We start from the raw sequence: 16,087 nt of genomic DNA, 5'->3' as shown, positions 1-16,087 counted from the left end.
CCCAGCTTGTTTTGTCTGTTAGGAAACTTTCCTCTTCAGTGCGCAGACCTCAAGGTCAAACAGAGGTCACTCTTCTGCTTTTTGAGGTATGGGTGCTTTCACACTATTTGCTCATTTTTATGGCTGAGAATAACCATCCATTTGCCCAAATAACTGGGGCCTCCCCAAAACAAAGACTTGAGGGTGGACACTGGCAGGGGGGTTACTCTCAGCCAACACAAAGCTAACAAGTTCAAATTTCATTTAATGTCAGACAAACGCAGCAAGAATACGAACATTTCCAATTTAGAAAAGGAAGATAGAAATATGACACAGATGTATTCTAATCATTTAGTAGAATAAATTGTACCAACATGATACTAAAACTGTCAACTTGGTGGAAAAAAGGATAAAAGTCCATTAATAATACAACAGCAATGCTTACTTTTTCACATGAGGAAAATTCCATTACAACAAACAGCCCGGGGCTTTCAAATCGCTTTTGTTCAATATCAGTGGACTATTGTTATAAAGAATATATTTCTAGCCATGATATTTTGGACCTGAAGATGAAACCTAGCTGATTTTTAGAGTGAACCAGCAGAGATGAAGTAGTTTCACACTGGGCTCTGTGGGAATGACTTCCTTTATGCAAATTTTTAAAACCTAGACCCTTCACATGTATACAGTTTGGTGAGCAGAGGTCAGGCTGGAATTCAGTCCCACTTGTCCCAGGGCACAAACTGTACAGCCTTTGCAAAAGGCCCTGGTTGCATCAGATTGTTCTTTTAAGGCCTATTTATAAATTGGCTTTCTGGAATTTTTTTCCTTGAGTCTGTCATGGTATAGGGCTCACTATATGCAGCCTTTTAAATTAGAGATAGAATTTCCCATTTCAGGATTTGAACTAATGCTTTCCTCCCTTGGTTTTGGAAGTACTTCAGATCCATCCTACAGGGGTCTTAGAAGCCCCCACCCCTACCCCCGGCCCAGCTACGCCATGGTCATGGTGCATGTGGCAATATACGGCACGGAGTCTGCCACAGGCCTGGTCTGTACGTGCTATCCAAGGGGGCTGTCTTAGCTTGGGTTCCCTCAAAAGCAGACTTAAGACAAGAATTTGGATATGAATAGTTTATTTCAGAAGTGGTGCCAGGAAGCACAGCGAGGGGTTGGGGAATTGAGAAAAGGGGAAATGCTGGTAAAAGGTACATCAGTGAGCAGGCTGCTGCTGTGGCCAACGGGGCCCAGTCCCACTGGGGTCCCCCTGAAAGACAGTATAAAATGCACCTCAGAATTGTCCAGCCAAGGGCAAGGAAGGTGACGTATTTATTCACCAACTCCTGCCCTCATTGAGTGACAGTTGCTCCTGGGAGTGTGGACCGACATGGTACCAAGCGAGAGAAGGCTCAGAGGCAGAAGCAGCAGATATTTGAGATATGAAGCCATTGGTGTGCACAGGAACTTCCACCAAAGCTTTCGGGGGCCTCCCGGGTGGGCCGAGAGGTTGTGGACGTGACATTGCCAATGGCTTTCTCAGAAGTTGTCACCTGCTCATCAGATCCTACTGTGGCTCCAGCTGGTCATAAGTAATATGAACATTCTACACACAAAATTTAAAAATAATTACAGTATAATGAACAAATGTAAAGGAGAAATAATAGGAGAGCAGTTTATCATTAAACTAGATAACAGTGCTTAGGCCCAACTGTAATAGAAATCATAACGCAGTTGTCAGATGCTTGCACCAGTAAGTAGAATCACCACGAAGGTGATAACTTTGACTGTAGGCAGACGCTGGTGTGTGCCTTGTATTGGTGACTTCAATACCAAGATCGGTGTTGATGGGTGGCAGATTTTTTTTTTTTAATCTGTCAAAGAGTTACCCACTCTTGGTAAAATTCTCAACAAAACAAAGTTAAAAACTCCCCTCACTTTAAACAGTAGTTTACATTCCAGGAAAAATCAGTGTAAACCTGTGACAAAACACTTTTTGATTATATAGAAAATGGAGTTAGATTTTAGGCTCAGCCATTATAAACAGACTTTTCACCCATATAAATGTTCAGCAGGACTTCTGAAAGCTGTGTGGGGTGGGCAAGGGAAATTCTCTGTTGAGTAGGACTGTCCCATACATTGAAGGAAGCACAGCAACCCTGGTCAAAGCCCACTGATGCCAGTAACGTCAACCTCCCAATCGTTGTGATAATCAAAAAGTCCTCCGGAATTTCCAAAACGCACCCTAGTAGGGATGTACATTTCTCATTAACAGCCACTAGGTTAACTCGTCTTGAATCAAAAAAGCCCAAAAACTCAGGACCAGAAAAAACCTTCTTCAGTTGAGATTTTACCGCAACCTCTATTTTACTGAAGCCTCTCCCAGGGCTTGGGACTCCAGCTGTGGGGGAGGGAACAGAGCTGATGAAACAATTGGCCAGGGCCAGCCTTAGAAAGGACCCCAAGGAAGGCAAATAGTACCTCCTCTCACTCCATCTGTTCCCTTCTCTGCAGGGCTTTCTTGCCATCATAACTGTCTTTCAGAAATGGAGATGATGTCAAGGATTTATATCTTGGTGCATATATATGTTAATTTTATGTCTTTCCAAGCCAAATGGCCTGTGAGAACATAAAAAGATAGCTCAACCTCTCTAGAAATTAACATTTCCACTTATAAAAGAATGAGATACCATTTCATACTTATCAAATTAGCAAAAATTTAAAAGTCTTGACAATACCAAACATTGGAAAAAAGGTGGAGAAATTAGTATAACCACTTTGGGGAGCAATTTGATTTTACCTAAGATTGGAAATGCTCATATCCTACAACCCCAGAAATCTACTCCTGGGTGTACATACCTTAGAGAAATACTATTTGGTTGGATCAGAAGATAAGTATGATTGTGGCAGCATTGCTTTTACTAGCAAAAAGCTAAATCAACTGGAAACATTTAAATGTCATTAATAGAAGAAGAGATTCATATATCATTGCATATTCATATACAGGAATATTATATAGCAATTACAATGATGAATCACAGCTTCGTGTCTGCACAATGATAAATCTTAAAAACAATACAGGAAAGCTAATTGCAGGGTATGTGGAGTGTGATATCATTTAAATAGTTTAAAAGCCTGCAAAACAATATTGTATATTGTTTACACATACATGAGTAAAAGCATAAAATAGGAACAATAATGATTAATACCAATTTCATGATCTTAGCTATTTCTACAGAAGGAGAAAGAAGAATGAGATTGGGAAGAGGATACATAGAAAGCCCTCAGTTATATCTGCAATATTTTTACTCTCTAAAAAAAGAAATCTGAAAGAAATGTGGTAAAATGTTAATATTTAATTTGATATACATAGTGCTGGATATACTAGCTATTCATGATATAATTTACATATTTCTATGAGAAATATTCCATAATGAAATATAAAAAAACTGATGTATCTCTGCCAGGCTGATGCCTATAATCCCAGCTGTTTGGGAGGTCAAGGCCAGAGGACTGCTTGAGGCCAGGAGTTCAAGATCAGCCGGGGCAATATAGTGAGACCCCCCATCTCTGAAAAAAAAATTAATGCATCTCTAAGGAGTGTTTTCATTCTTTATTTAACAATTTTTTTTGACCTTCTAGGTATCAAGTGCTGAGACAGCTCAAAAATGAACAACATACAATCCCAGTCTTTAGACAGTGCTTCTCTAACTATTTAAGCATCAGTTTAATTTGGAGGACTTGTTAAAACACAGAATACTGGGCCCACTCCCAGAGTTTCTGATGCAGTAGGTCAAAGATGGGGCCTGAATATTTGCAGTTCTAACAAGTTCTCAGGTGAATCTGATGCTGTTTAAGTTGGTTGGCACCATTGTGGAAGGACAGTTTTTATGAATGCTATAAGGATTCCAAGAAGTGATGGGAGAAACATTTTCTCGCTGGCACGCTTGATCAGGTCTCTAAAAGCACATTCATGCTGCCAACCCTGGGCCAAAAGAAGTATCAAAAAATGTAACTCCAACCTTTTGCTTCTTCTTTCTTGTGATTGTGTATATTTCAATTTGTTCCATTAAAATTTTAGCTCTCTTGGGGCAAATATACTTACTGTTTGGTGTATATTGTATACAAAATGTTCACAGTAGTTATTCCCGGGTGGTGGAATTATGGATTATTAAAAATTCTTCTTTTTTCTTTTCTGTATTAGCTAACACTTCCATGATAAATAAGTGTTAATTACATAATAAGGACAAATTATACTTTAAATTAAAATAAACATATATCAAATTGTGGTAGGCTCTATAATGAGGAGGGAAATGTTAAGCAGTAGGATACTAATATGAGTAAGTTCATGCCTTTAAGAGGTTGTATAATCTCATTCAGAAAAGAGAACATACATTCTAAAAATATTTAGTACTAAGACAAGGTATTCAGGAAACAGTGTTCATTGAGAATGAAATGTACAGTTGGCAGGTACTTTGGGCTGAGTGGCCCTAGAAAGGGCATGTGACCTCAGCCTTAGATGACAAACCAGCTTGGCATCTTCCAGAGCCTGGGCAGAGCGTGAGGGAGGAGGCAAGGGTCTCTGGGAATCCCCACAGTTCATCCCACTGTGCACAGCAGGCGTTCAGTGAACACTGTTGAGTAAGCGAAGTGAAGAATTGAACAATTATTGTATTCATATAAAAACTCCACTTGGGCCCTAGTTCACACTCAGCATAATAGTGGCTCACACCCCTCTTACACTGTGGCCAAAAGACACAAAAATAGAAATCAATATTAATTTCATTGTGGGTTTCTGACAAGTCAAGTATGGAAAGAATGTCTGTCATTTTCTCCTTTTATATGATTTCTCCATTGACGACAACATCCCAAAAACATATCTCTGAGTTTCAAAGAAAGACCCCTCTGGACTGGACACACATTTTGGTTGTGGTCTACGCTTTTCCCCTTAAGATTGGTGAGTTCTCTATGGACTATCAGTCTTCTAGTTTATCTGTTTAAAACTATACTTCCCCAGAAGGAGTATATCTTCATTTCTTTTATGTTTGGGTCGTTAATATTTTTCTCTGTGTTAAAAAAGCCTAGAGACTTCTACTTCTGGACAAGATGGACTAACAGGGACTAGATTTATCTCTCTGCCTTCAACAACTAAAAACCAGATAAACACATATGGAAAAATGGGGGCAGAGGAAGGGGAGGCGTAAAAAGAGGGGCTGAATGGAGTAATAAATGGAACTTTTGAGGATGATGCTGGAAACTTTTGGGGATATTGGATACATCTATTATCTCGATCGTGGTGATGCTTTCACAGGTGCATACTTATTTCAAAACTCGTCAGATTGTATACTTCAAATATGAGCAGTTTATTCTATGTCAATCATACATAAATAAAACTATTTTAAAAAGTACTAGGGAGAAAAAAAAAAACAACCTAGAAGCACAAGTACCATTTTCAAAAATACTCCCATGCTATGAATCGGATAATTTCTATTCCTTTTAGCAGATTTAAAAAATCACTGTTAAGCAGAGGTGAATATAGAGTGAAAAATACTCCTATGCCATTGAATAATTTCCTCCCCTTTTATCAGATTTGTTATTACTATTAAATGCAGGTAGATATACTGTGAAGCTAATGAAGTTTAAGCTTCTGGACCCTCACCGAGAGAGGTTTCCAAAGTCCTGTACCTAATTTTCTATTTCTCATTATGTTTCCTTTTTTTTTTTAAAGACGCTTAAAATTGTGTAAGATTCAGGCTCCACAGAACCTGGATCCAATCCTCCCGTTAAGTGAGCTAAAGGGGTGTTATGTGAGCAAATTGTTCCCGTTGCTCATGGACGTTTGTTTCCTGCCTCCTTCAACAGCAATCCACAATTGAGCAACAATGTGAGTAGAGAGGAGCTTTGTCTTAGGTGCCCTCTTGACCAAGCCTTGTGGAATTTCAGTTCCAGCACCTCCGGAGAAGGAGTCTTGAAAAAATCGTGGAAATGGGATTTTTAACTACATTTGGGCCACATTTCACACTGTTTCTGAATAAAATATCATTGCTCTTGTAAAATATATCCTTGTTCTTTCTCTCTGCCTACCCAGGTCCCACCAGACCCTCAGTTGCCTTCTCAGATCTATCAAGCCCAGAGTAAAATTTTCCTCCCCAAAACTCAGGGCACTTAAGTTATGTACCATTCTGGAAGCTATTAGGAGTTAAGACTCCAATGCATAGGCAGATTTTTAAAATCTGCTAAAAGGAATAGAAACCATGTGACCTTGGGTAAGTGACAACCTTTCTGAGCCTAGAGGTCCCCAACAATAATTCCTTTTCCACACTAATGATGTGTTAACTTTATAAAGTGTTTTCTGATGGCAGTAATGATCCCACTGATGTCACAAAGTTACTGTGAAGCTTACATAAGACAATATAGGTAAACAACTTTTGTAAACTGTAAAAGGCTGTACAAATGTAAGGCTGGCAAAGGTGACATTTCAAATATTTAATGACCAGCAGGCACTGGCCTTGACCAATCCACACAGTTTCCCACCACATCACTGGAGCAGGGTCTAGTAGGCTTCCTGCCTAGCCAGGCATTAACTCTTTAGTTGCTAGATTAAAGGAAACTTTGGAGTTCCCTGGAGAAAAAGCTGAGATAATGGGGGCCTACTGGAGAGAGACTAAAGGGGCTAAGGCCACTGCACTCAAAAAAAATATTCTGGGCCGGGTGCGGTGGCTCACGCCTGTAATCCTAGCACTCTGGGAGGCCGAGGTGGGTGGATCATTTGAGCTCAGGAGTTCGAGACCAGCATGAGCAAGAGTGAGACCCCGTCTCTACTAAAAATAGAAAGAAAATTACCTGGCCAACTAAAAATATATATAGAAAAAATTAGCCAGGCATGGTGGCGCATGCCTGTAGTCCCAGCTACTCGGGAGGCTGAGGCAGAAGCATCGCTTGAGCCCAGGAGTTTGAGGTTGCTGTGAGCTAGGCTGATACCACGGCACTCCAGCCAGGGCAAAAGAGCGAGACTCTGTCTCAAAAAAAAAAAAAAAAATATATATATATATTCTGATAATTTAACAAGTTGTGTGGCTCTAACTTGCATACCAGTACAATATATTATTGCTTAAAAAAGAAAAGAACAATTCTTTTTTTCATTTGCAAAAAAAGCAATAGAATTCAATATCAACCTTTAAATACATATTCAGTATATGGTTTTTCAAAAAGTATGACTTTCAAAAGTATGACCAATTATAAACAATTCTATTTTATATTCCATTTGTTTGTAGTAATATTACACAACTCAGTTAAACCTGAAAAACCTACTAACAAATCCTAATTTTTGAGGGCTTCTGTTTTTTAACATTTAGAAATGTCCAGGATACAACCCTAAAATACTCAGCATACAAAGAACTGGGAACATCTCAACTGCAAGTCAAAAGACACTCAATAGATACCAACCTCAATAAAACACAGATGTTGTAATTATGAGACAGACTTCTAAACATCTGTTATAAACATGCTCAAAGAAGTACAAATGAACATGCTTGAAACAAATGGAAAGATAGAAAGTCTCATTAAAGAAATAGAAAATAAAAAGAAGTGAGTAGAAATTGTAAAAAGGAAAAATAAAATAACCAAAATAAAAAACTCACTGGATGAGCTTACTAGCAGAATGGAGATGACAGAGGAAAGAGTCCATGAACTTCAAGACAGATTCAATATTAACAATAGAGAGAAAAAAAGACAGAAAAAAAAAATGAGCAGAGCCTCAAGGATCCATGGGACCATACCTAAATGTGTAACATACATATTAATATCATTAGATATTGAAATAATCCAAAAGAAATTCGGAAAGGGGAAACAGAGGTACAAAAACCAGAAAACAAATAGGAAAATGGTATATATAAGTTCAAATATGCCAAAAATTACATTAAATGCAAATGGTCTAAACAAATCAATTTAAAAACAGGGATTATCTTAAATGTTTTCTTAAAAAACAATTTAAAAGCAGGGATTGTCTTAACCGTTTTTTTAAAAAAAAACCCAAAGATAGGGTGCCCACAGGAAACCAAATTTAAACGCAATATCATATGTATCTTAGAAATAACAGAATGTAAGAAGATAGATACACCATGAAACACTAAACAAAAGAAAGCTGGAATGGTTTTATTAATATTAGACAAAGTAGACTTTAAAGCAAGAAAAATTAATAGGCATAAAGAGGGACATTACATAATGAAAAACAGGTCAATTCCTTAAGAAGACATAATAATCCTAAATGTATATGCACCAAATTACTAAGCTTCAAGATACCTCAAGCAAAAACCGATAAGCAAATCCATAATTATGGTTGGCAATTTTAATACTCTTGTTTCATTAATAAATGAAACAACTAGAAAGTCCTCAACAATACAGAAGAGCTGAACAACACTATCAAACAACTGAATCTAATGAACATCTGTAAAAGACCTAACAATAGTAGAAAAGACATTCTTTTCAAATATACATAGAATTTTCACCAAGAAAGTTTGTTATCCTGGGCCATAAAACAAACCTCGAAAATATAAAAGAATTGAAATTATATAAAGTATGTTCTCTGACCATAATGGAATTGAACTATAAATCAGTAACAGAAAGATAATTTATAAATCTCTATACCCTTGGAAATTAAACACACATCTAAACAATCTACGGGTCAAAGAGAAAGTCCCAAAGGATATGAGAAAATATTTTGACTGAATAAAAATGAAAACACACATATAAAAACTTATAAGGTGAGGTTAAAGCAGTGCTGCTATGGTTTGAATGTACGTGTGTCTCCAAAATTCATCCTTTGGAACTTAAACCCCAAGATGATGGTGTTCAGATGTGGGACCTTTGGGAGGCGATTAGGCCAACAGGATGGGATTAGTGCCCTTATAGAAGGATTTGAGAAACTGACTTCATCCCTTTTTTGCCCTTCTACCATGTGAGGAGGCAGCAGGAGGGTGGCATCTTGGAAGCAGAGAGCAAGCCCTTACCAGACACCAAAGCTGCTGATGCCTTGATCTTGGACTTCTCAGTCTCTAGAACTGGGAGAAATAGATTTCTATTATCTATAAATTACCCCGTCTGGGGTATTTTATTATAGTAGCAGGAATGGACTAAGACACAAATTGGGACTGAGTACAGGGTGCTTCTGTAACAAATGCCTGCAAATATGAAAGCAGCTTTGGAACTGGATAATGGGCAGACGCTGGAAGAGTTAGGAGGTACATGCTAAAAAAAGTATAGACAGCCACGAACAGTGCATTAAGGGCGATTCTGGTGAGGGCACAGACGAAGAGAGCGGTAGAGGGACCCTAATTTTTTGTTTTGAGATTATCTGAGTTGTTGTAAACAGGGTATTGGTAGAAATAGGAATGGTAAAAGCAATTCTGATAAGGTCTCAGACAGAAATGTGTCACAAGTATTGAAACTGTAGGAAAGGCCATCATCGGTACAAAATGGCAAAGAATTTGACTGAATTGTATCTGTGTCCTAGTGCTTCGTGGAAGGCAGAACTTATGAGTGATGAACTAAGATATTTGGCAGACAAAATGTCTAAGCAGTGTCGAAGGTGCACCATGGCTTCTTTTGAGTGCTTATAGTAAAAAGACAAAATTTATAATTAAAAACGACGCAGAACTTAAAAGAGTTGAAAAATTCTCAGCCTGAGGTTGTAAAGGCTAAGAAACATGCTTGGAAGAGAGTGTGACCACATGACTATTTGATGAGGAGATCAGTATGGATAGAAGGAAGCCAGATGCTATTCATCAAGACAATGGAAGAATGACTCTAAAGGTATTTCAAAGCTTGTTAGAGCTGCCACTCCCATCACACGCCCAGAGTGCAAGGGCCTTGAGGGCCAAACAGTTTCAAAGGAGGGGACCTGGGCACCCTCAGGACCTTGGGTTTGCTGCCCAGGGCCACTTCAAGGTTCTTCTGCAAGCATTCCAGTGCAGCACTCCTCAGCCACCCCAGCTATGGCTCCAGCTAGCTGCCTTGTTCCTCAAGGTAGTTTGTTATAGCAGCAGAAATGGACTAAGGCAAATATTTAAAGGGAAATTTATACCATTAAAATGCTTGCATTAGAAAAAAAGAAAGTTCTCAAATTAACAAATTAAGCTTCCACCTTAAGAAAGTAAGAAAAAGGAGAGGAAAATAAACACAGTGCAAGCAGAAGGAAGGAAATAATAAAGAACAGACATCAATAACCCTGAAAACAGAAAAATAATAGAGAAAATCAATGAAATGAAAAGATCTCCAGGCCCAGATAGTTTCACTGGTGAATTTCTATCAAGCATTTAAAAGACAAATAGTACCAATTCTACGCAATCTCTTTTAGAAAACAGAAGAGAAGGGGACACTTCCCAACTCATTTTATGAGGCTAGAATTATCTTGATACCAAAGCCAGACAAAACATTACAAGAAAACTGCAGACCATCAAAATCCTCAACAATATATTAGGAAATTGAATCCAGCAATATATATAAAGAGTAACACATCGTAACTAAGTGGAATTTATCCTAGGAATGCAAGGCTCCTTTCATATTCAAAAATCAATTATTATAATTTACCATATTAAAAACCCAGAGAGGAAAAATGACAAGAGCATATCAAACAATGCAGAAAAAGCATTAAAGAAACCCCCAGCATCCATTCATGATTTATAAAGCCCCCAGCAATCTAGAAATAAAAGGGAACTTCCTTAATTTGATAAAGGGCGTTTACAAAATACCTATAGTTAACATCATATTTAATGGTAAAACACTGAATACTTTCTCCTAGGATAGGGAAGAGGTAAGGCTGTCCACTCTCAGCACTCTATTGAATATAGTCCTGGAAGTCCTAGCAAGTACAATAAGGCAGAGAAAAGGACTAAAATGCATACAGATTAGAAAGAAAAATACTGTTCATATTTGCAGGTGACATAATTTTCTATGTAGAAAATCCCAAGGAATCTCCTGAAAACCTTCCTACATTAATAAATGAGTTTAGCACAGTCATAGGATATAAAGTCAACTCAAAAGAATTTATCATATTTCAATATATTTAAAAATAAACAATTTGGAAACCAAAATGTTAAAAAATATCATTTAAAATTTTAGAGAGATACTTAGGTATTAATATAAACTTAACAAAACTTGCACAGGATCTATATGCTGACAACTACAAACAATTACAAACACTGATGAAAGAAAGACATAAATGAGAGACATACTGTGTTCATGGGTTGGAAGAATTAACTCAGTTAGAAATGTCCATTCTGCCCAAATTAACCTATAGGTTTAATGCAATTCCAATAAAAATTCTAGTGGGATTTTTGTAGATATAGACAAGCCAATTCTAAAACTTATTTGGAAAGGCAAAGGGATCAGAAGAGCCAAAACAATTTTTAAAAAGAAGAAGAAAGCAAGAGAAATCAGTCCACTGATTTCAAGACTTACTATAAAGCAACGGTGATCAAGTTAGTGTGCTATTGGTGGAGGGATAGATGCAGAGATCTCTTAATTAGAATAGAAGTCTAGAAATTGATTCACACACATGTGGATTGCTGAAAAAGGTACAAAGGCAATTAAATGGAAAATAATAGTCTTTTAGTTATATAGCTTTGGAATAACCAGATATCGATATCCATATGCAAAAATATCTCACAAAAGATAAAAAAACTTGATCTCAACCTCACACTTTATACAAAAACTAACTAAAAAATGCATCATAGAGGTAAAAATAAAGTGTAAAATTATAAAACTTTTAGAAGAAAACATAGTGGAAATGTTTGTGATTTGGGATTAGGGAACATGTTCTTAGACCTGACACCAAAAGCACAACCCTAAAAGAAAAAATTGATAAACTGCACTTTATTAAAATTTAAAACTTTGGCTTTGTGAAAAACACTGTTAAGATAATGAAAACTGTAGACTAGGGGAAACTATTTGCAAATCACATGTCCAAAGGGCTCGTATCTAGAAAAACTCTCACAACTCAATAGTAGGAAAACAACCCAATTAAAAAATTGGGAAAACATTTTATTATATTTTAAGTCTTATACTCCTTAAAACGAAGATACCTATCATGATAGAAAACCAATGACCAATGACTTTTATTTGTGTGTTTCCAATGTCTTTGTAAAAAAATGGTACTTTGTAGATAATTTACATCACTGTCTATAGGAACAGAAGTAATCTAACTTTAAAAATATACTTCTGTTTAATATTATGGGGAAAGTATAAGCTAGGCATTTTATCCACTTCAGCTTAACGCAAGTGATTAGTTCTTCCAGAAACCTCTCCTTGACCCTTAAGTCTGATTTCAGTGTTCCTCTGCGGTGCTTTGCCAGGCTCCTGTGCGTGTCTTCATCATAGCATCTTCCTTATCTCACTGTAGTAATTTGTTCATCTCTGAAGAATAGCTTTCATTTTAATACCAGGCCCTTGCATGGTAACTGACACACAGTGCTACTCAAAGTGTTCATTGCATAAAGACTTATAAAGAATAAAAAGTATTGATAAAATAAGTGACTACAGAAAACAATAAATTTGATAGTATTATAATGCTTTTACAATAGTGCCTGGCACACAGTAAGCACTCAACAAGTGTTCATTCAGCAAGTATCATTATTAATAGATATCTGCCATGGGTAAAATTCTGTTATGGGGGATAGGATATTGCCAAATTTTTGCCAAAATTTTGTGTTCCCCACTCAATTCCAAATGAGAAAACAAATATCCTTTAAGTCAAATAAAGAGATAAATAAGTAAAATAGCAGGGGGGAAAAAAAACCCCGAAACACCCTTCTATATGTATGCTCAGCAATACAATGTCAGAGTTGGCTTGCTAGGTAAATAATTATCATACATAACTATTAATATAAAATCAGGCTTCAAATTCTTTGAGTAACAGGCAGAATTGAAGAACTGAGACGGGTACTTTCTGATGTGAAATTGTTATTATTCAAAAGTTTACTGTAGTGTTTTCCTTCCTTGGCTTAATTTCACTTTCTATTTCAGACTGGATCTATTGATAAACACTGACTCCATATTTGTTTTAAAAAAGTGCGTGCATAAAAGGGTTCACAGTGGGTTACAAGTGACCTGTATTTTCTTCTTTTTGCATCTTAGTGTTTAAAATTTTTTTCTCTAATAAGCATGCATTACTTTTATAAACTAATAAGTGGAATAGATTTTAATAATTTAAGTCAATTGCTAACTAGTATCTTTCATATAGAAAATTTTTTGGACTCTTATTTTGTAGATAAGAATGGGCTTAGTTACCCTAGGTGTGATATTAATTGATTGTAAATGAGTGCTTCTAAAAGAGTTTCAAACAGTGAGTTTCCTTAAAAAGATTACATGTAAACAGTTAGGCAGTTTCTCAAAAAGTTAAGCATAGAATTATCGCATGACCCAGCAATTTCACTCCTAGCTATATACGGAAAAGAATTGAAAAACAGGTATTCTAACAAAAACTTGTACATGAATGTTCATAGCAACATTATTCACAATTGCCAAAAGGTGTCAACAACCCAAATGTCCATCAACTGTTGAATGTCATGTATCCATACTGACAAATGTCATACATCCACTGATAAATGTCATAGAGCTGTACGTTGGAATATTATTCATCCATAAAAAGGAGTGAAGTATTGATATTAATACAAGCTATAACATGGCTTAACTTGAAAATACTATGTTAAGTCAAAGAAGCCAGACATAAAGGTCACATTGCACAATTCCAAATTATATGAAATATCTCAAATATGTAAACCAAGAGACCAGGGCAGATTAGTGGTTACCAGTGGCTGAGGAGAGGGGAGAGAGGGATTAACTGCTCAATAGGTATGGGGTTTCCCTTTGGGATGATAAAAATATTTTGGAACTAGGTAGAGGTGATGGTTGCACAAAACTGTTAATGTATTAATACTAAACACCACTGAATTGTACCCTTTAAATGGTTAATTTAGTGTTCTGTGAATTTAACCTCAGTTTGAAAAAAAGATTGTGTCCCTGTAATCCCGTTTACATTTGTAACAAAATCTTTGTTTTTCAACGAAATCATAAAGGGTATAGTTTTGCCCATTTCTGAGTAGTCCAGAACTCTGAGTGGAATCCGAATTAATCAGTGCTCTGCACTTCTTGGAAAGTGAACTGGACAGTCTGAAAATGTTCAGAGGAATTGAGTAGTGAGGATGCCTACAAGTCAGCGCCATGAACTCCCTTTGTACCCGCTTTTCAATGTTCCTTATACGTAAAAGGTAGCAACAAATACATAATGAAACCAAAACCCCCTCTGTTAGAATATATTCTATCCAGCTGCTATTACCCAAGTGGCCCTTGCAATTCTTGGGATGTCGTGCCTGTCAAAGGCATTTTTGTTGTGGCCTAAGAGTGAAAGGAGAATTGAGGGTAAAGGGGAGTGAGGTGTTTGCAAAATGTGGCTCTGGGGCCTGGAATGTTTATAAACATTTTGAAATCCCAGGCTTCTCTTCATCAATGATGGCTCTTTCAAATACTCAAGCTTCTTTTCTTGAAAATTCTTAGACAATCTTGTTTTTCCTTTAAAAATATATAAAATTCAGGCCAGGTGCAGGGGCTCACGCCTGTAATCCTAGCACGCTGGGAGGCTGAAGTGGGAGGATCGTCTGAGCTTAGGAGTTCGAGACCAGCCTGAGAACCCGTCTCTACTTAAAAAAACAGAAAAATTAGCCGGGTGTGGTGGTGCGTGCCTGTAGTGCCAGCTATTTGGGAGGCTGAGGCAGGAGGATCACTTGAGCCCAGGAGTTTGAGGTTGCTGTGAGTTATGAGGACACCACTGCACTCTAGCCAGGGTAACAGAGCAAGACTAAAAAAAAAAAAAAAAAAGTATAAAATCCTGTGTATGATACATATCAAATGACTGTCCTTTAAAAATCATTCTGATTTAAAGATCTTTACTGAAATTTGTTGTTTGTGATATTCGTATTTTACTTTTTTTGTTGTTGTTGTTGAGACAGAGTCTTGCTCTGATGCCCAGGCTACAGTACAGTGGCCTCATCATAACTCAGTGCAACCTCAAACTCCTGGCCTCAGGCAATCCTCCTGCCTCAGCCTCCTGAGTAGCTGGGACTACAAGCCCATGCCACCACGTCCGGCTAATTTTTCCATTTTTTGTAAAGATGAGGTCTCACTCTTGCTCAGGTTGGTCTTGAACTCCTGAGCTCAAGCAATCCTCCCACTTTGGCCTCCCAGAGTGCTAGGATTATAGGTGTGAGCCACAGCACCCGGACTGTATTTTATTTACTCTTAAACATGATCCCGAAATTTTTAGGTACAAATGCTGGGTTGGATAGTCTCTGGTCGCCATTTCCAGACCCACTCTCAACCTTTCTCCACTGGACCCTATGCTCTGGCAGGCTGACCTCCACTGATTTCGTCAGTGAGCTCCCAGGCCCTCTGGCTTCCTGTCAGGTTCAGCACATACAGGACATCAGAGGGCAGGAGGAGAAAGAAGGTGGGGTGTTTGTTACTCACCTGCTTCCCTCTCTACAGGCTATGGGTTGGCTGTGGCTGTGTTCTTCTACTGAAGGCCACAGCTTCTGTTAGGCGGCCCTCTCTCGCAGCTACAGCCACACCAAAAACTTCAGCAACAGCTCTCTCTCCATTCCAGACATTTCTCTTTCTTGCCCTTTCTGATGTAGGCGTGGTAAAGGCTCCACACGGTTTTTAGTCCTTTGGTGCCATACCATTTCTTGCTGGTTTACCTTAACCCTGCACATAGGCTATAAAATTTGTGGGGCCCCGTGCAAGATGCAAATGCAGGACCCTTTGTTAAAAAATTACTAAGAATGTCAAGATGGTAACTGCAAGGCATTAAACTAAGGGTGTGACCCTTCTAAGTTTGGGGTCTAGTGTGAATGCACTGCACGGGTTGCACACTCATGGAGCTGGCCCTGCCTGCACCGGACTGTAAATAGTACTTACCTTAAATGCTCCTCGGTTACCTGTTGAGTGTGCCACCTGTTTCCTGCCAGTATCCTTTCTGATACTAGGTCTCATGGGGTCTCTCTCCCACTTAAAAAGAATTGTGGCTCCATTAGGGGTTCTGGAAAAGTAGCTATTATCT

The sequence above is a fragment of the Eulemur rufifrons genome, chromosome 15, assembly GCF_041146395.1.
Source record: "Eulemur rufifrons isolate Redbay chromosome 15, OSU_ERuf_1, whole genome shotgun sequence".
In the NCBI taxonomy this organism is placed as follows: domain Eukaryota; kingdom Metazoa; phylum Chordata; class Mammalia; order Primates; family Lemuridae; genus Eulemur; species Eulemur rufifrons.
Note: the sequence above shows the minus strand (reverse complement) of the source record.